The sequence below is a fragment of the Amblyomma maculatum genome, chromosome 9 (assembly GCF_055883805.1).
Source record: "Amblyomma maculatum isolate TAMU_Amacu chromosome 9, ASM5588380v1, whole genome shotgun sequence".
Lineage (NCBI taxonomy): Eukaryota > Metazoa > Arthropoda > Arachnida > Ixodida > Ixodidae > Amblyomma > Amblyomma maculatum.
This window is the reverse complement of record NC_139352.1, coordinates 1,872,092-1,892,442: the sequence shown is the minus strand read 5'-3', so window position 1 is coordinate 1,892,442 and position 20,351 is coordinate 1,872,092. Positions and strand designations below refer to the sequence as shown.

The window sequence follows — 20,351 nt, the reverse complement described above, 5'->3', positions numbered from 1 at the left end:
CCACTGCCTCCCGGTGGGAGAACTGACTACATAGTACACGTGACCATGGTCCTGTGATTGGTCAGATCGGAAACACGTCATAAAATGAGTCACCTCAATCCACTTTACGTGGGCGCTTTGAGTGTTCAATCGTTTGAGGATATTTACAGGCATTTTTCGCAGCAACGCGTCTATCTTGTCATGCTGTGAAAACGCTGATTTTATTGTCGGGGAATGATCTGTCCGTCTTGCTTAGTTTGACATTTCCTATCTGTATCCATCTGAAGGAAGTATCATCTGGATGGAGAGAAGTACAAAAACGCTCGGTATTATCCCATTGATAAGTGCAGTAACACCAATTTGTATCTTCTTTTCAATAATAGTATCCGATTTTCCTGATTTCGCCGAAATAAGAACAAACAATCCCAAAAGCAAAGAATCGCCCTGCGTGTCTCCAGCATTTCATTATAAATAGCAGCTACTGTAGAGAATGAGGGAGTACTAGAAAGGGGAGAAAAGGCAAACTAGACGGCTAAGATTTTGTTCTTTTAAGTCGCTTGTGTCTCCGCGAGTCGCATTATCTTGTTTCCCTTGTCGTGGAGAGATTCGTGACAAAGAAATCTCACTTTTCTTAGGGACAAGAAAACGAAGCAGCTTTGGGATTGTTTTGACAGCAAAATGGCCCCCAAGGGCAATGCAATTAAATATTAAGACAGAAGATGTGCGCAAACTAAGCGCACAGGCAGAAGCTAACAGTCTGCTGTTACAAGAAAAACGCGCAGTTCCTTCCGGGTGCGCGGGAAACCCGAAGATGCACCGAGAACAGGAAAGGAATTCAGGGAGAGATAGAAATGCGCAAATAAAAGTGGCAGGAGAGGGGAAAACATAGGAAGCGCCAAAAGGAAATCACGATGGTAGGCGTGCTTGAGCTACTTCAGAAAGTGGCGACAAGCTAGGGGGGTTAGACACGACACGTGGCGCTGATTAACCATTTAATATTTGTTCTTCGCGCAATCCGTTTTAACGAGCAAGATATATGAAACTGTAGAAAGAATGCAAGCAAGATCTAATCCAAATAAAAGGCAAGAAGGTCAAAGCGGGGGAGCAGCGGAGAAAGATGGGCGTTAACAAAGAAATAATAGAAGCGAGAATGAAGTATGGACGGAAAAACAGAAAAAAGGAAGAAAAGAAGGAAAAACAAAAAGGTCAAATATGAAGAAAGAAAGGCAGAGAGAGAGAGATAGAGAAAGCGAGGAAGAATAAAAAAAATGAAAAAGAAAGAAGGAAGCAAACGAAGTAACTGTCGTATTAAGGTTGTATTAGCTCCCATATAGCACAAAATCAGCTAGTAAAACGATAAAAAAAAAAATTTAAGAAAAATTATTAAAAAGGAAGATTGCGATGATAAAAATGTTCCTCTCCTGACGTAGAATGATGTGCAGCTTCAGGCAGCTGTCGTAAACTTTTTTTCCATCATTTTGCTGAAAAAAAAAAACACACTCGGGTCAGATTTGTGCTAAAACACTGCAGGCGCTGCTTTTAAGAGTGCCGTCCACATCACTTGGAAAACATATGAAGTGCGGACGTGTTCAATGCGGGGGCATAAAACATCGGGTTTTACGCTCCTCGATACAGAATCAGGCAATGCGCTCCTAATACGGCTCGGCGGGAGATTTCATGACTGGACAGCAGAGCGCGGAGTGCTGCTTTTTCCTGCGCAGTACATTGGCGTCTTTGTTGGGAAACCTCGAAGCACATTTGCATCCTATCATTATACGCTTCATTTTTGTTTATACAGCGGGAATCGCGGTAATATGACCAGCTCGGTAACAGAGTGAATCCGTTTTCACTCTGATGACACGAGAGACTTCGCTCTCGCGGTGAGCATGTAATTCCAGATTAAAGGTACGCCTGTTCGTTAGAAACAGTGCTCGGTAAGAAGAGATGCGGTTTCTTGCCATTTCCTGTTCCATCACCATTATGCCCTCACGCCCCCTTCCTCCCTCTATTATCCTGATCCTCTTGGCTGATCGAGATCCTCTTCGGCACAACGAATGGTCCTTGTCCACCTTTACAAAATTATTTTTTCGCGCAGTCCTTGGAAATTTGATAGGCTTTCTTCAATAAGGCCTATAGACCATGTATACAGCCGTACACTATTCTTGGATTCGTGTTAAAAGAATGTATATAGGCAAACTGTATTTTCTCATACGAATGAAATTAAGGCTTTGACAAACTTCAGTTTACGGACAGTCTGTTGATTGTCATATACAAAAACATTATAGAGTTTACTTTTTTAGGTCATGAATAGACGAACGCTATAGGTGTAAGGTATGGCAACTAAGTCTATAACCAGTCTGTAGAGAGTCTACCGACCGTTTTTATAAGGACGATAAGCCACCGACCTCCTTAGGCAGCCAGATCGAATTTAATACTGCTAAAAATTCTTCTCGCTCCGGCCTTACTAGTACACTGCGAAGAATAAAGTTAGATCAGCATACCGCACATTTAGAACCGGTTCGATATTTTGGTACTGTACTGCAGCATCTGGGTCTTGTTGAAGTATCATGCGCGAACTTCAACAGCTGCTTTTCTAACATTTTGGCAATTCATCAGAATTGAAAAGCTTCGAATACAATCAGTATCCCATTTGCAGAAGCTGTTGAGGCTCCTTTCCTGACTATAAACTCGTCGCCATCATCGTTTGCTAAGGTTGTTGAGGCTACATCCTTAGCCGATGTTTCTTTATCATCTTTATGACTCTCCTTACAGTTTTAATTCGCTGCTCGAATTCAGGCATGTAAAGGCGTGCCGCACAATCAGGCAATTTGTAATGACAACGCTATTGTGGAAGAGTTTCTGTTGGATGAAGTCTGTAGTTCTTGTTGAGGCACAAGGAAACTTTTATTCAAGTGTGGTGCCGCAGCTTCGAATTCACATCTGAAAATGAAGCAAATGCAAAAATGAATTCCAAGTAAAATACGCGGACATGTACGTATGCGGTTTTGACTCCTGGATGCGTGATTTGTCACTGATAAATATAGCGTTAATGCTGTATGACCTCTAGAATGCGACCAATACAAGGCGAGATATTGTATTACTGTGTTTAGGTGTTCAGGTTTCTTATACACAGTTGATTGGAATGCGGTATTTAATGATGTTTTCCAATTGTTTGACATTTCTAGGGCATTTGGAAACGATTGTCCAAGCCACATTCATCTGCACCACGTGGTATTCACCTTCATTTACGGCTCTTGTACACGATGCGACTGTACGTCTTGCTTTAAGCTTCTCTCAATTTTCTGGTGTACACATTGCAGTATTATAACGACAACGTTGTGTGAGCTCCTCAGCTATATAACGTATTTCTGTCCAAATGATGTTTAATATTATTTCAGCTCATGCTGCTACTGGATTCATTTACTTGGTTGATTTTATTTACAATGTATCCAACGAGTGCATTAATTATAGGCGAAGTAAAATCTTATATTGAATATATACCCTTCCACTACAACGATGCAGTTTTGAAAGCCAGTACACCCTTATTGGGCAGTTCTCTCCATGTTGTACCCGTAACTGAGACGCTGAGTGATATTTTTGAAATCGTTATGCCGTTTCAAAACATCCCACAGTTCCCAGACCTGCACACCAGCCGTGCTCTTCGTAGGCCTTGTACTTAGGCAATCCTATTATAGACTGAAAAGGCGTTGGTAAACATTGTAATGCGTGGCGTAGCACCTGTGCAGTTAAAGTAAACGTTAGGATAACTTTGAAGTGTTTCTCGCAGAAGTGCATGAATTGCCGCCACACTTGTATTCACGTGAGGGTTGGCGATGGTATAGTTCTGAATTCCACACTTGTTTTACACTATGCGTCACAACTTCTTCACTGCTTTAAAATATTCAAAAATCTTGAAAAAAGAAAATAGCTCAAAGTATCAGTGTTGCATTCATTCATTTCTTAATATTTCTCTCAATTTTACATTTTTTCTTTTGAAGTCTCCGCACCTGATTAAATATCCAAGGTTTATAAATGTATTCGACACCTTCAATGTCTGAGCACCGCAAGCTTAACTTAAGCACAACTGCCGTTGGTTAATAGATGTCAGAATCTGGCGTTATGGACCATGCCATGACGTGTTCCTCATTTCTCAGAGTACACCTGAAAGCGCTTGCCGTACCGTTGTCTGCGTAAGCTTTCCTCAGGCTTCAAGGAAACACCGTGGATTTTCTCCTTTGAATGCAGCGAATCCGGGGTCGACGCACCGACCTTGTTTCCTCACGCATGAGCTGCCCTCCGTAATCAAGCGTTATTACACGAAAATTGCTGGAAACATTCCTCAACGTCCCAAGCGGTGCTTCTACTTAAAGCCAGACGCGGTTCACATGGTACGCACGTATGTTCTGGACAGAAAACAAACGTTGGAGGCCCCACCTCCTCATCTAACTTTCACGGCTTTAGACTGTGAATGTAGGAGCACTACCTCGAACTCTCTCCTGACCAGTTCAGAGCTGCCGCTGCGGCGTAAGGGACCCTGCGGTATCCAAGCTGACGACAGGTACGAAAGTGTTCCAAGTCCGCGTGGATGGAAATTCTATTATGATTTCTGCAAGTAACCTTTTGGATCGCGTCCACTTGAGGCAGCCATGTTATCTGTCTATATCCTCGTCAAACAAAATATTCACAGCGCTACCATACTGTAATGGCTCACGGATGCTCGTTGTAATGCTACTTTTCTAGCTCGAGAAACACTCCATTATTTCGTATACATACGTCAGTCCCTGACGACTTGAAAACATGTTCACTGAGCTTAGTTTGCAATGAGGAAATGTTTTGAATTCGTTGCATTGCGGTAGATGGCATGGGTAATTTAGTGCATTGAGGCAACGCTTGAGCTAAGAGAAGGGCTCTATAGAGGAGGGCTGCAGGCTAATTTAGTCTATGTTGGAATCTTCACCGCATACTGGCATCACGAGTCGCACGAATATTTATTGCATTCCTCCTCCATCGAGATGCAGCTGCCGGTAATTGCGTTTTATTGCCGGTGCCTAGCTCTAAACGTGATGTGAATGTAAGATTGTTTGAACTTCTCTTTTTGTCTTGCTATAGTCACCAGTGAAGTGGACCAGCGAAACTAGAGATTAGTGGGGAGTAGCTTGTACTCATTTTCACGCATGGAAAGGACGGAGGGAAAACAACGGACTGCAGCACTCATCCACTGAGTGATTAAATTCTCTTTAGCTGCAGTGCGAGGTCTACGCGGGCACAGCTCTTCAACCAAAAGTCAATGAGGGGCTGCCCATCTTACTTCCGTTAAACCGACCTTCATATTCTTTTGCACTCCTTGATCACTGAAAGCACAATTAAAAAAACTACAAATTGTCGAGTTCGACGCGTCTCTCTTTTCGGTGGCCGTACTTTAATATCCTTCTCGCACAGGTTTCATGGTAGGCGTATGATTTCTTATACACAAAGTTTCCTTATACGCAGATGCTTTGGCTTACGGGTCATGATTCTAATACGTGTCTCTTTCCGAAGCTCAGTTCAATCCGCAGTGCATTCCACAATGCTGCAACGATACTCCCCACAATTGCTTTTGCTTCCTTTGGTACCCAAGGGAAGGTGTCTTGCATGCATAGTGAATGGCGTTACCGTCAGCTGATACAGAATCGACAGGCCAATAAAACATTTATACTACTGAGTACCTACGGCCTGGTGCGCCCAACATACTTTATCTGTATTTTGCATATGCGAGCCGGAAGAAGATGTCCTTACCCTGCTGTACGGGAATGGGATACTTGCGCGACGCTTGCTGAGCCGGCTGCTCGACAAAGAAATCCCAAATGTATGCAGTCACGAGGGGCAACAGCTTCCGACATATTATTTATTTGTGAACCGAGTGAAAAGATAAGATATTCGTTGAAGGTAAACGAAGTCGCATGTTGAACATTCAGTAACACAGAAACAAATGCAGTAAAAAAACAAAAACAAAAAAAAAGCAGAATATTTCCAGGTAACACAAGCGGACAATTACGAATCTATGCATCTCTCGCATGTCTTTCAATGTGACGTATCTTACCAAATAAATGTCAATACAAGAAGATCCAACGATGCTCTTTACCTTTTTCTTTGTGGTGTCAGATGTTTTCAGTAGCATACCTTATAGCGCTCACACAAGCTATGACGACGCTCAGTGCTACAAGAAGTCTATGCTGAGCTAGTACATGTAAAGAAAAAAAAAATCTTTAGGTACTATAAGAAGGAATGACAGTTATAAGAGCTCTCATGCCAAAACCGATTGCGTTGTCTTTGCCGCTTCATTTTCTCCGGCTATTTCCTGATTGCCCTATTCTGCACAGTCGATCATGAAGCCGGGCATATCAAGGCAACCTCATCCGTATTTACTGCTTGGCTGGAGTCAGCTTGGGGACCAATTCGGACTGAGGCGGCGAAACACCTGCTACATGCTCTGCTAAACTGTACTGAACGCGTGAACCACTCTCTTCTCTGCGTTGGACCCGCCCGCCTAGTTACTTTCTCCACCGACCGTATCCTACCGGTTTTGCGGCGTGCGTATGTGCGCAGCGAACTTACGGAGGAGCTCCGGTGTGCGACCTGCAAGAAGGTAATAATTACGGCCTTTGTACTCCTGCACATCGCTTTCGCCGGCGCCTGCAGCAGCTCTAGACGTGTAGGCAGGACGGTGCTTTGCTTGTGCTCTTAGCAAGTGCGATTACGGATTTCAGTTCTTCCGGCTTCCGTGTAACTTGAGCCTTTAGCGGCCGTACAGCCCTCAAGAGTGAGATGGCCGAATCCGTGGCGGCGTTCTTGAAAAAGGTATAAGCCACGTGTACGGCGTTCGTTTCTGTGTTCGGGCCCGCGCTACTGCGATTGCTCCTGACGGCAAAATTTGGTTTTATAAAGAGCAGGCAGAGAGTAAAAAAAATACGCAGTCCTATTTGGTGCAAGTGGTAATTATGCGAGGAAAAAATATAAGAGAATGTAACAGCCTCAAAATACACTTGCATTTAACTGAAGTCTCTTAACCAAACAGAATATAGTATATAGACCAACACCGATCTGTGATGTAAGCACGATGTGATGGCGCTTCTATCGCCAGGGTGGGCCGACGGGAATGAAAATTATGCTTAGCGCCCATAGGAATAGATGCAAGTGAACACACACACACACACACACACACACACACACACACACACACACACACACACACACACACACACACACACACACACACACACACACACACACACACACACACACACACACACACACACACACACACACACACACACACACACACACACACACACACACACACACACACACACACACACACACACACACACACACACACACACACACACACACACACACACACACACACACACACACACACACACACACACACACACACACACACACACACACACACACACACACACACACACACACACACACACACACACACACACACACACACACACACACACACACACACACACACACACACACACACACACACACACACACACACACACACACACACACACACACACACACACACACACACACACACACACACACACACACACACACACACACACACACACACACACACACACACACACACACACACACACACACACACGCACACACACACACGCACACACACACACACACACACACACACACACACACACACACACACACACACACACACACACACACACACACACACACACACACACACACACCCCGCCGGGGTGGCGCAGTGGTTACGACGCTCGACTACTGTTCCCAAGGACGCGGGATCGAATCCCGGCCTCGGCGGCAGCTTTTCGGTGGAGGCGAAAAGCAAGGCGTCCGTGTGCTGTGCGATGTCAGTGCACGTTAAAGAACCCCAGGTGGTCGAAATTTCCGGAGTCCTCCACTACGGCGTCTCTCATAGCCTGAGTTGCTTTGGGACGTTAAACCCCACAAACCAACCAACCAACCAACCAACCAACCAACACACACACACACACACACACACACACACACACACACACACACACACACACACACACACACACACACACACACACACACACACACACACACACACACACAGATAGAGAGAGAGCCAAACAAATAGGTAGAGGCCTTAGCGGGAAGACCTCATCTGTGTGCAGCGAGACCATAGCGAGGCGTCAAGCCTTTGAAGTCATACATTTTTCTTGCACAGTAAATACGCCAGCTAACATTGCAATGATTATATGAAAGGTATTAAGGAACAATAAGGTCATTTGTTGCGACGACAAGTGGGAACAACCGTGCACCTTTTTAACGCGTTGCCAGCGAAGAAGACCCCTTTTAGAATCCGCGCCGAATTTAAAATGACGCACATATGGCTAACTCTCTCACCGCTGTGAATCATTACCGAGCCACGTAAAGCATGCAATAGATGAACCGTAGCGGCTCTACGGAAGCCTGAACAGAATTTTCACTCCCTTTTCACTCTCCCCCTCTGCTTTCTTCCACAAAGGGGCCTCAAATTATAGCCGCTTTGCACAATAGCCTTTTCCTCGCATGAAGCACTGGTCACGCCAGTTGAGATAATTAATCTCACCCCGACCAAGCGGAAACACGCGTGCTCTGCGCAGCAGTACCTCGCGGGGTCATTATTGAGGCAGCATTGTAATGTGACGCTCACGTTGTGCATCGAGATCAGCGCGGACACTGCTACGAGCAGCTCGCATCAATTTGCGCAAATTGGAGCTCACTCGGTGGTTCACTATAACGGAACCGTTCGATGGGCGTTTCCTATATAGCGAAGGCCGTGGAAAGGGGTACAGTTATGAACTTCTGGCATGCGAAGTGCGTTGCGTCTGGGCGCGGCAGCTTCTAATTACACCATGTCGTATTATTAAAGCAGTGCAGCACCTTGGAAGAGAGGACTGCTGATAGCGAATTATAGCGATAACTTTGTGCTGTACTTGTATGTATCTGTGGATATGTATACCCTCCACTTGCCATGACAGCATTCTCTTGACAGCAAGCGTCGAGACGGGAGATGATGGAGTATCTCTTTGCTCAAGAAGTAATGGGGGAGTGGAGGGGGCGCTGTGGAGACGCCCTTTGAGACCATATAACGCATTTTTAAGCAGCTGTGTGCGAACCGCAAAGTGAAAAAGAAATTGGCCCGCTCTGTTTAACACGCTTTCTAAGGGTTATAACGATCTGCCGTAGCCTTTTACACGCTGCACAGTTTTCTTGCTATACCGATTAGAGACAATGCGCTCCAACAAAGGCTAGGGTCACAGCCGTCCGGCATTTTTCTACACACGAATATATATGCTCCCTTTTGTTGGGTACGTTGTGAGACCAGCGCCAGCTGGCCTGCATCGCCGCCGGCAGTGGCGGCTCAAAGCTCGCGCGTAAAATGCCGCCCTCCCGCACGGACAACGGAAGTTGCGGCGAGAGAATAGGACTGGAGTGCAGATAAGGGTCGCCATAGTCTGGGACGTGTTGCCGACTCTGGACGCCCCTTTGTGGAGGACGGACCGAGCACAGGAAGTGCACGACAGAGGTGGGCGGAAACAATCTGCGAATAAACTCTTACGCGGCCGGGGGGAAAGATAAGGACGAAAAAAGTGGCACCGTCCGGTTATTGCACACGTACGGTTTTAGCGGAAGGTGTAGATGGACCGCTGTTTTTAGTCCAGCCCTTCGCGTGGTTAAAACTGGGGGCATTGGAGTGATTTCATCCAGCCTCTTGCTAGTTCGGGCGCTTCAAACAGGTAAACTTTGCACTCTTGTCGGGAATACATTTATGCTCTAGGTAGCAATACCTTTTGCCTTTAATAGCGGCCACTTTCACAGAAGCGTTATTTCGCATATATGAGTGGTGGGTAGTCAAAGAAGAGGCATCTTGAAGCTTCGCAGTAGTCAGTGGTGCAGATTATAGGAATAATCACGTCTTCGTTTTAATGCCCATTCCCTCTTTTGACTTGCAGAGGTTGTGATAACGTTCGAGTCGAAAAATGATTGTCGCAATTGGTCGAAAAGCACGAGTGGCAGGCCGGTTGTTTTTCTAGCTTTTTGACTGCGACTCGCAAACTGTTTACCAATAAACAGCGCAACTGAAGTGAACGAAAGTTGCGTCCAGCTTCTTGGCTGTGGTGACCAGACAAGGTCGACAGTTTTCGTTCCGAACGAGACCGATTCGGGAAGGCGACCCGCGGGCTGCCCTTAAAGGTGCAAATGTCCGTAGAGTTAACAGGTACCTGGTCGCATGCGAAGGCCGGTTGCTCTCCCTTCACCAGGGTCCAGTGTGAATTGGCTTTTATTCAACCGATCGTCACCCGCTGTTGAACAAAGGCCTGCACGCTTTTACGGAGTAGAAGTCTGAAATAGTTTTCAAGCCCAAATTCAACCGATTTATACTGGGCTTCAACGGCAATGGATCCGTATGGTTTCTGTGATTATCGGCCATCTCCTTCTAGGTAGTTGGGGAAATTATAGCTTTGAGAATTATTTCGAAAACGCGGGTGTAGGGGGGGGGGGGGGGGGGCAAATTTGCTTAGAGTTAACGGAACCACAACGACCGACAACAACATCCTCATAACAACGCGAAAGCTACCGAGAGTTCGCGGGATGGCTAGGCAAGTGTTGCTTACGAGTGTGGGCCCTAGCAGCGCTCACATTAGCTCGAAAAAAAAAAAAAAAAAAAACAAGTTTGCTGCGAACTTTGACATTGAAGAAAAAGCAGTCTCTCGAGTGCCATACATGATGGGACATATCAGAAGCCTTTTAACGCTTGTCGCTGAAGAAAATAAGAGAGTCGATGACGACCTCCATTGTCTGATAGCTGGGGCAGCTGCTTGCGACAGAGTGCGGGATGTCGCCTACAATTTGGCGCAGCGTGGACGACAGCTCGAGCGGAGAAGCAGGAACTCTCTCTGCACCGGCGAGCCTTCCATGGAGATCCTTGATTCGGAGACTGCACTACGAGGCGTACATACAAGCGTCCCCAAGTGCTTTTGTGTACGCCTGAGCTGGGGTTGTGCCTCACTTTCTTGCACGCGGTCTACAATAGGCGTGGGTGACACAACATGTATTTGTGTTTGTATGAGTAAAAGGGCCCCAACGTTTGATGCGACGACGAGCAGCAGCATCACCGGAGTGGTTCTTTCATGCTCTTTTTTTTTTTTTTTTGCCCCTTCCCGACGAGGCCGAGGTAGTTCTTATGCAATGCCACTGAGTCGCCGAGGCGCAGAGTTCTCATACGCGCCGCTGTATGATCTTCATGGAGGCTAGGCTTTGCAATGCGCTCGACCTCGTTCGTAGCTAAAGAGACGAGGAAAAGGGGTTCTAGTTCTTGAAAGGACGTCCGTACACTGGCCTCACTTTCGTCTTTTGATTGTGCGTACGGAGGTTAGCGAGGAAGAATTCTGTGGGTGCATGCGATGGTGATGCAATGAAAGGTGTATGCGCGGTTAACCGCGACGCAACGAGGGGGAGCTTGCGCGACTTGGCTCCCGACACAGTGTGGCTCCGTAACGAACGGCATTGTCGTCCCTCGTTTTTGTCCGAGCTACAGCTCGGTAACAACCTTGTACTAACGTAACTGGACTAGATGGTCTGCGGCCTCGCTTTATTGGCGAAACGAATCATCGTTCGGGTTCGGTTATCCCTATGGTGTGCTAAGTGCCGCACATAGTTATCGCATTAGGGAGGGATTGCTGCATACAGAGATTCCCCCAGAATCGGTTCTTTTGTATGGGAACGGCACCACGCTGAGCGAAAGAATGGTACCTAGGAAAAAAGCAATTAGTGAAAGACGGGAAAGTATAAACGCCAGATTTTACTCGAGTGATGTTAATTCTCGGGCAGTTCTAACTGATGCGGACAGAGACTTAGATTAACGGCACGAATACTGCGTCACCGTTAATGCGTTTTGATGGGGAAAAGAGTGAGGAGGAGAAGAAACGGAGGAAGAGGGAAGGCAGGGAGGTTAACAGAAAGAAGAAATCGGAAAAAGTTCTGTTTCATCAGGCGGCTCGACAAAAGAAAAACGAATTTATATGTGTATTTATTTGACCTATTCGCAGCGAATACATTTTGGTTGGTGCAGTACCAGCCACTGCTTGGGTTTATTGCTTGAATTGAAAGCTTGCTTCACTACAAGGAAATATATAATGCGGATAGCAGGACTGCAGAAAAACAAAGAAAGAAGCTTCAGACTGGAACAGATAAGATAGCGGAAAGAATCTATTATTAGCGACACAGAATGGGTTGAAGGCAGCCAGAAGAAAAGGAGATCATACAAAGGAAAAGATGAAGGAAGAAAAAAAGCGTCCTTTCCTAGAAGTTACCGCTCGAAGCTTTAGTGCTTTTTGACAAGTATACGAGTTGAGTTGAGTAAGGGCACCTAATGAAAAAAAAAAAAGCCTCGAAATCGCCGTTTGACTGGGAACGTTGTTAGTGGACTTGTCGTCCACTGTTTTAAATACTGACCCGTCTGCTAGGCGTCGCAGCGCAACACACGGACAGGCTGTAGTAAGGGCGACATTGAACGTAAACGAGTTTTTTTTATTATTCGCATACTGCTGACGGAAAAGGTCAGTACTGTCACCCGCGGATTGGTAGAGGAGAGCACTTTGATGAGAAGGGCCATCTTGTAAACGAAGATTTATTCCATGTAACCTCTATTTCTTGACATAGAGGTGTGCCATTGGTTAGTAGCTTCGTACCGCTTCGTACCGCTTCGCTCCAAATCGCTGATCCCATTTTCATCTCTTCGCATGGTATGCCGCTTCGTCTGCCGCATACTCGAGACGTACTGAGGATAACTGTGAAATCATAGCTATAGAGTAACAGACGCTGCGACAATCTCCCCCCCCCCCCTTCCTCTTTTCCTTAAGCAGGAAGTAGAATGCCACGTGCTCAGATTGCACCCAGAGAACACCCAAGCCGAGAAGACATCAATGTCAGAGCAAAACTTAGTAGATGGATGGTTCCGCAGCAGGTGCAAGACTGAGAGGAAAGCTAAGGGCAAACACGAATAAGTGCTCCTTCGTTTCACTCAAGGTGGCGGGGTGGCAAATTGTTGAGTCAATTACCGCAGTCTGCCTTTTCAGACAGACATGAAAGAAATAGAAGCAGAATGAAGGAGCAAAGTGTCAAGAACATGAAAGAAGGAAGGAAAGTCAAACCGAAACAGGAAAAGGCAAGACGGCGCACCACGGGACGCGCGGCTAATGACCGTGGACGTGGCCCAAGGAAGAGCAAAGCGGAGAGGACTCGAGTGCACAAGCCGTGAGTGGAAGCCAGCGCATCGTATACAGCGCTGTGCTGAAGGAAGTAGACTACGCTGAAAACTCTGGAGATGCCTCGAGAGGGGTACGTTAACCTTGACGCTTGCCTACCGTCAAAAAGAAAAAAAAGCAAGAAAAGAACGCCCAAGTGTAGTGACATAAGGGCAAAGACTTTCTTTCTTTCTTTCTTTCTTTCTTTCTTTCTTTCTTTCTTTCTTTCTTTCTTTCTTTCTTTCTTTCTTTCTTTCTTTCTTTCTTTCTTTCTTTCTTTCTTTCTTTCGCTAGCACCAGGGACGGCTTTTGGATCTGCAACAACCTCAGTGTTTCCAACGCCTACTCTGTTTCTGCAGGAGGACATCCATAACTCTGATAAGTCCGCCGACGACTTAGAGCCTCCCCATTGAAAGCAGCTGAGATCAACAAAATAAGTTTGCCGCTCTCAGCTGCAACGTGCAGACGGAAAGTGGATTGGAAAGCTTGAGATAGGCCTAACGGAGATGCGGCTTTCCCCGCCGCTCGTTACCCTCAATCTATCTCCTCTTTTCATTACTTTGCTCACGCGAGGAAAGGCTACCCTTGAAAGCTTTGCGAGCAACTGAGAGGCGCAGTGGTTGAGAATTGCTTGAGAAAGCTTGGGAGCTAAGGCTTTGTACTGCGGCAATGAAGTACAGTCATCATCATCAGCCTGACTATACCCACTGCAGGGCAAAGGCCTCTCCCATATTTCTCCAGTTAACCCGGTTCTGTGCTAGCTGCATCCACTTGACCCCTGCGAACTTCTTAATCTCATCCGCCCACCTAACTTTCTGCCCCCCCCTGCTATACGCTTTCCTTCCCTTGGAATCGTTACCCTCAGCGACCATCGGGTATCCTCTCTTCGCACTACGTGTCCTGCCTATGCCCATTTCTTCTTCTTAATTTTCGCTAGAATGTCGGTAACTTGAGTTATTTCTCTGACCCACTCTGCACGCTTCCTATCTCTTAATGTTACCCCTACCATTTTTCGTTCCATAGCCCTCTGGGTTGTCCTCAACGTAAGTAGAACTCTCTTGGTTAGCCTCCACGTTTCAGCCCCATATGAAGTACAGTAGCGGAGGACAAACGTTTACAGCATAACAGTTTGTTGCAGCCTGCTGATAGCATCTGTTCGAGAACAGCACCACTTTCCTTTAAAAAAAAAAATATGAAACGGCAACTATATTACCAGTCGAACCAAGCATGGCACCTGTTTGGATTGGCGCAGGTTTTTCGGATAAGCGAAATTACTATTGAGCTCATTATCTTTGTTGAAGTGATTGGGAAAGAACAAAGAATTGCGCTAGCTGCAGGCCTTATGGAGGCAGATTTGATACATTTACCCACGCAGTGTTGAAGTGGTTACTTTGGCCGCGAGACTATTGAAAATTTTTTGAAGTACAAGAAATAAGTGCGGAACACAGTTAAGTATATGATTCCTTAATATGAACCATAAAAACAATTGGCGCAAGTCTTTCTCTCCTATTGGTGGTCTCGTGACATGCCTGCGTCTACACTTCAAATGCGTTGTGTCGCACACGGAGTTTCGCAACAATTTCGCCAACGCCTCGTGCATTCAGATATGTCTGGGCATGCAGTCGCATCATCTACATTGCGTATTATGAAGTCACACTCAGTAACCAATAAAAATGACTATTACTATACATAATTAACATAACTACATAACTAACTGTGCCATGCTAACCTTGAAAAGAACCATCAGAAACAGTGACGATGACTACAATTATGACTAATGACTCGCAATGACCTTACTAAAACTATGACTCATTCTTACTATGACTCATCATGATTACAATGCATATGATTTTTAATATGATTTTGATTAACTATGATTAGTCAGATAAAATTTATAATTATTTATTAATGATGTATTTCGTTATTATCGATCTCTGGATGATTGAAACATGCGAAGGACGTTTTTCGGTCACAATTTCTGGTCACACGATGCATGAAGCAGTAAAGGTTTCGCCGTAAATGAGGTGGTCATCACTGCATGCTCTGGGCGCTTGTAGCGTGTGCCTGCGCACTCTTAGGCCTGTTTTCATTAAACTGGAAATAGACGCGTACGTTGGCTCGCTTACTCAGTCCCTTATTCATTTAACAACATAAATTTCTCGCTTTCATTGAACAATTCCTTGAACAACAAAAAAAGAAAGCGGCACCAGTAAGAAAACTAAAAAAAAATCAGATGCGCATATAGGGTGTCAGTGCCTCTTCTTCCGTAATCTGCCAGTGAACGTGACTGATTTAAACGTGCGGGGCAAAACCACGTATTCAGGCCTTTCCACTCACATAGTCGCCTCCGCACGGTCTCCTTCTAAAGCCGGTGGATTTAGAAAAAAAAAAAAAAAAAAATCCGGTGGATGTTTTGCACTGCCAAGTTTCCGGTCGGAATTTCCCTTTCAGCTGGGTTTTCACTGCTTTACATTTTGCGTTTCTTTATTTTTATTTTCTCATGGCACTGCCTTCGCCTTTGTGTATGCTATCATTGAGTAGCGGTGAGAGTGTCCGTATCACGACGCTTAAGCTTCAGAGGAGAATATTGAATGTCCTACTTTTTAAGATGGTGATTTGCGACTTCTTTAATTTCCCTCGGCTTACTTAACGCTCGATGGCTCAACGTGGTGCCCCAAAATGTAAAGTTGGAGTTAATTGTGAGATAAAATGAAATAAAAAAAAGATTTAAACGTACTGGTAAGGATTAAAACCAGCAGAAATACGCAGACAAAGAGAGAAGCACACAACACAACGCTGGACAAGCAACTGAGTTTATGCCCGACTTCGTGAGCATGAAAGATCCTATACTTTCCGAAGAAGAGGCCAATTTGCCGAAACACTACCGGAAGCATAAATGCAGGCCGCTGCTTAAGGAAACAGTTATTCTGGGGCGGGGAAAAACAAAGAGCCGACGTGAAATCCTGGAGGCTTTTCACATTATTAAAAATGATGAGACTTGTGTCAGCGAAACTTCTGTTACCTTGTACGATAAAGAATTTCAGTTTCTAAGCTCTTTACAGCGCACATAGATAGCGTGCTGTTAAGGAATTTTTCCCCGTGATTGCCTTTTTGATTATTTCTGTTGCCACGTGCGCTTGTGTTGCTTCTTCGCTGGCGGGTATTTATGGATGTCAGTTTCTCAGCAATAAACTCAGTTGTTAGTCCAGCGTTGTGGTGTGTGCTTCTCTCTTTGTCTGCGTCTTTCCGCTGGTTTTAATCCTTACCAATATGTACCAACTGGCCCAGCTCTCCACTCTACTGATTAAAACGTACAATGCGTTCATGACTTTTGTCTGCCCTCCACATACCCTTTCAAGAATTTCCCAGCTCCGGCGAAACTTCAGCGCTTCCAGCGCGCAGTTTACTGTTCAGGACAAGACTCACGCTCTGTGTCGGTATATTGATTTGGTTTATGCAGTTTAACGTTTCAAAGCGACTCGGGCTTTGAGAGACGCCTTAGTGGAGGGCTCCGGAAATGTCGACCACTTGGTGTTCTTCAACATGCAACTGACCCCACACTGAGCCTTCCTTTTCTCATCTATCGAAAAGCAGCGGCTTTGGCTGCGATTCGATGACGCGTCCTTGGATTTGGTATCGAGCGCCGAACGACTGAGCCACCGTGGCGGATGTATGTAAGGTTTGGTTTGGTTTATGGAGGTTAACTTCCCAAATGAACTCAGGCTATGAGAGACGCCGTAGGGGTGGGCTCCGGAAATTTCAACCACTAGGGTTTTTGAATATGTATGTATGTATGTATGTATGTATGTATGTATGTATGTATGTATGTATGTATGTATGTATGTATGTATGTATGTATGTATGTATGTATGTATGTATGTATGTATGTATGTATGTATGTATGTATGTATGTATGTATGTATGTATGTATGTATGTATGTATGTATGCATGCATGCGTGCATGCATGTATGCATGTATGTATGCATGCATGTATGTATGTATGTATGTATGTATGTATGTATGTATGTATGTATGTATGTATGTATGTATGTATGTATGTATGTATGTATGTATGTATGTATGTATGCATGTATGCATGTATGCATGTATGCATGTATGTATGTATGTATGTATGTATGTATGTATGTATGTATGTATGTATGTATGTATGTATGTATGTATGTATGTGCAGCAGATTCCTTTAGAAATGCAAATCGGTCAAACCGGCATTACCTTAAAATAACCACTCTTCGTTACATACAAATTCTACTGATTTGCACGTCTGACCAGTTTTAATACTGAACCTTTATTCTTCTGCCATCTTCCTGCTTTTTTCAAGCGAAAGCTTCACTGCGCTACCTCGGGCCAAGGTCAGCGAGGGCTAGCAACTGACCATCAAGGAGACCTTCCGCCGCTCCGAAGCTGCGCGGCGGTGGTTCCGCCGCCACAGCTGGAGCCGCCGCGCGTGCGCTCTCTACTGCTGTGAGACCGCGTGGCTGGTCGCGCGTTTGGCCGCGGTTTGAAGACGCGCGCATCTTTCCATAGGCAGTGCGCAATTCGCAATGGATCCTAGCGAAGCTGGGTCATCTCAGAACGTTACGCAGTCGATCGTGCAACGTCGTCGGTAAGCGACTTGCTTTCGCTTTGTATAACTATAGGTTTGGAATACTTGAACTCTCAGCAATTTTTTGAACCACCAATGTGTCTTCGTGTTTTGCCAACTTCTATTGCAGATTCTTTCATATTACTCTTGGCGTTTTTTAAACCATAAGGCCTCAAGCAGAGTGACTATGCTTGTATCATCTTGAAGGGTACATCAATTCTAGAGAAACACATTCTAATAAGCATTCTGGTAATTTAAACTATTCCTCTTATAGCAGCCCCTTCGCGCCTGTGAAGCACATTTGTATCGCTCTATGCGGAGAAAAGAACCAGCAGGAAAGCTGATAGCGAAACGAGAATCCCCAGTGTATCCTGTAACTTGTGACGAGTGTGTTGGATAATTTGAAATCCTTTTGTTTTGCAAATTCATCGCGCGTTCAGCGTGCCCCGGCACCATGTGTTGCGGCCACACGTTCAGAGCGATGCTTTAGTTTCTGTTCTTTAATTTATTTTGCGATGTTTTATGCGCACTTCCGGTTCTGTGAATAACGAACAAAGCAGAAAAGAGCCCAAAGCGCATTTCTTGCGCCAGCGGCTTCATTCGCACATCCTTTTTTGCTTGGCTGGGTTCAACTCATATCAAAACGTCTACAACAGTCTTACATCTTCCAATGACACTGTCGAAGCCATTTTTGTTTCCACTCCTGCCAAGCACAATGCAGCCAGTTTTTTTGAACGATATTTATTTTTTTTCCGACTCTAGGACCTTCCCATAATTTCCTCTAAAAACAAACAGTCAAAAATCAAATGAGAGCGATTCATGATTCACAACTCCGCTCTATCATGAAACGCCACACTCTTCTGAATAAATTCTTTTTAGCCGGACACAAGCAAACAAGAAAAAAACGTGATGAGCACAAAACAAAAATGCTTGACCTTCGGATGGCTCTTCAGCTATTCCGGGCAGACACAAGTTGTACCGGACTTCCTGTGAGCTCGTTTTGGGCTTCTAATAGGTGCATTCACTTCGTAGAGAGATCAGATGGTAAAACAAACAAAAACACTTTTGGTAAGGGAATACATTATAGGGAAATGGGGAGGAAGTTCCCGCGCTCTGTTCTCTAAGAGAGAGCGAGAATTCTCTCTCTCCTCTATTTTGCACTGAAAGTGTGAGCTGTTCCGTGCTGGCTTTTGTTGTGATGGAGGATGGTCCACCGACAGAAACTCGGCCGCATAAGCTACGATAATCGAGAAGGTTATTATGACACCCTTAGGTGATGTTAAAAATCCTGCAAGGTAGGCTGCAGCAGTATGTGGATCGGGAGCTTCCGGACGTGCAAGTTGGGTTTCGCAAGGGCAGAGGAACTAGAGACCAAATTGCCAACCTTCGCTGGATCATGGAAAAAGCAAGAGAGTTCCAGAAACCCATTTACTTCTGCTTTATTGATTATGCGAAAGCGCTTGACTGCGTAGATCACAGCAGATTGTGGCAAGCTCTCCAAGAGATGGGAGTTCCAATTCACCTCATCTGCCTCCTCAGGAACCTTTATGACGGGCAAGAGGCCACAGTCAGAACTGGGCATGGTCTTACTGATTGGTTTCCGATTGAGAAAGGGGTGAGGCAAGGCTGCATACTGTCGCCCTGCCTATTTAACCTATATGCAGAGTGCATCATGAGGAAGGCCGGTCTGGACGAGTCTTCAGCTGGGGTGAAGATTGCTGGAAAACGTATCAACAACCTTAGATATGCGGATGATACCACTTTAATGGCAGAAAGTGAAGTGGAACTCAAGAGACTTCTGATGCGCGTACAAGAAGAGAGTGAGAAGTTTGGGCTTAAACTGAACATTAAAAAGACGAAGATCATGGCGTCTTGCCCTATTAAGTCCTGGAGCATCAATGGACAAGAAGTGGAAGCTGTGACAGATTTTCTGTTCTTGGGCGCCAAGATTACCTCGGAAGGAGACTGCAGCCATGAAATTAGGAGACGCCTGCTTCTGGGAAAGAGAGCAATGGTTAGCCTTGACCGAGTAGTAAAGAGCAGAGACATTAGTCTGCCAACCAAGATCCGTATAACCCGTGCTATGGTCTTTCCAGTTGTGATGTATGGATGCGAGAGTTGGACTGTGAAAAAGGCTGACCGCCGAAGAATTGACGCGTTTGAATTGTGGTGCTGGCGAAGACTCTTAAGAGTTCCTTGGACTGCCAGAAGATCAAATCAGTCGATATTGTCGACCATAAACCCTGACTGCTCATTGGAGGGTCAAATTCTAAAGTTAAAGCTCAGCTACTTTGGTCATCTGATGAGAAGAGAGGAGTCGCTGGAGAAAGATTTGATGTTGGGAAAGGTTGAGGGTCGCCGGAGAAGGGGTAGGCAGCGAACGCGATGGTTAGATGGCATTCTCGAGGCATTGCAGATGAAGCTATGTGATGTTAAGAAGATAGTGAGAGACCGGAAA

At 45.4% G+C, this 20,351-nt stretch overlaps 1 protein-coding gene across 1 annotated transcript in view; it reads left to right on the top strand.

Annotated features, from left to right (window-relative positions):
* The window catches only part of LOC146178096 (P-selectin-like), a 342,299-nt gene that overhangs the window by 165,326 nt on the left and 156,622 nt on the right, over positions 1-20,351 (top strand). The gene's annotated exons all lie outside the window — the stretch shown is intronic.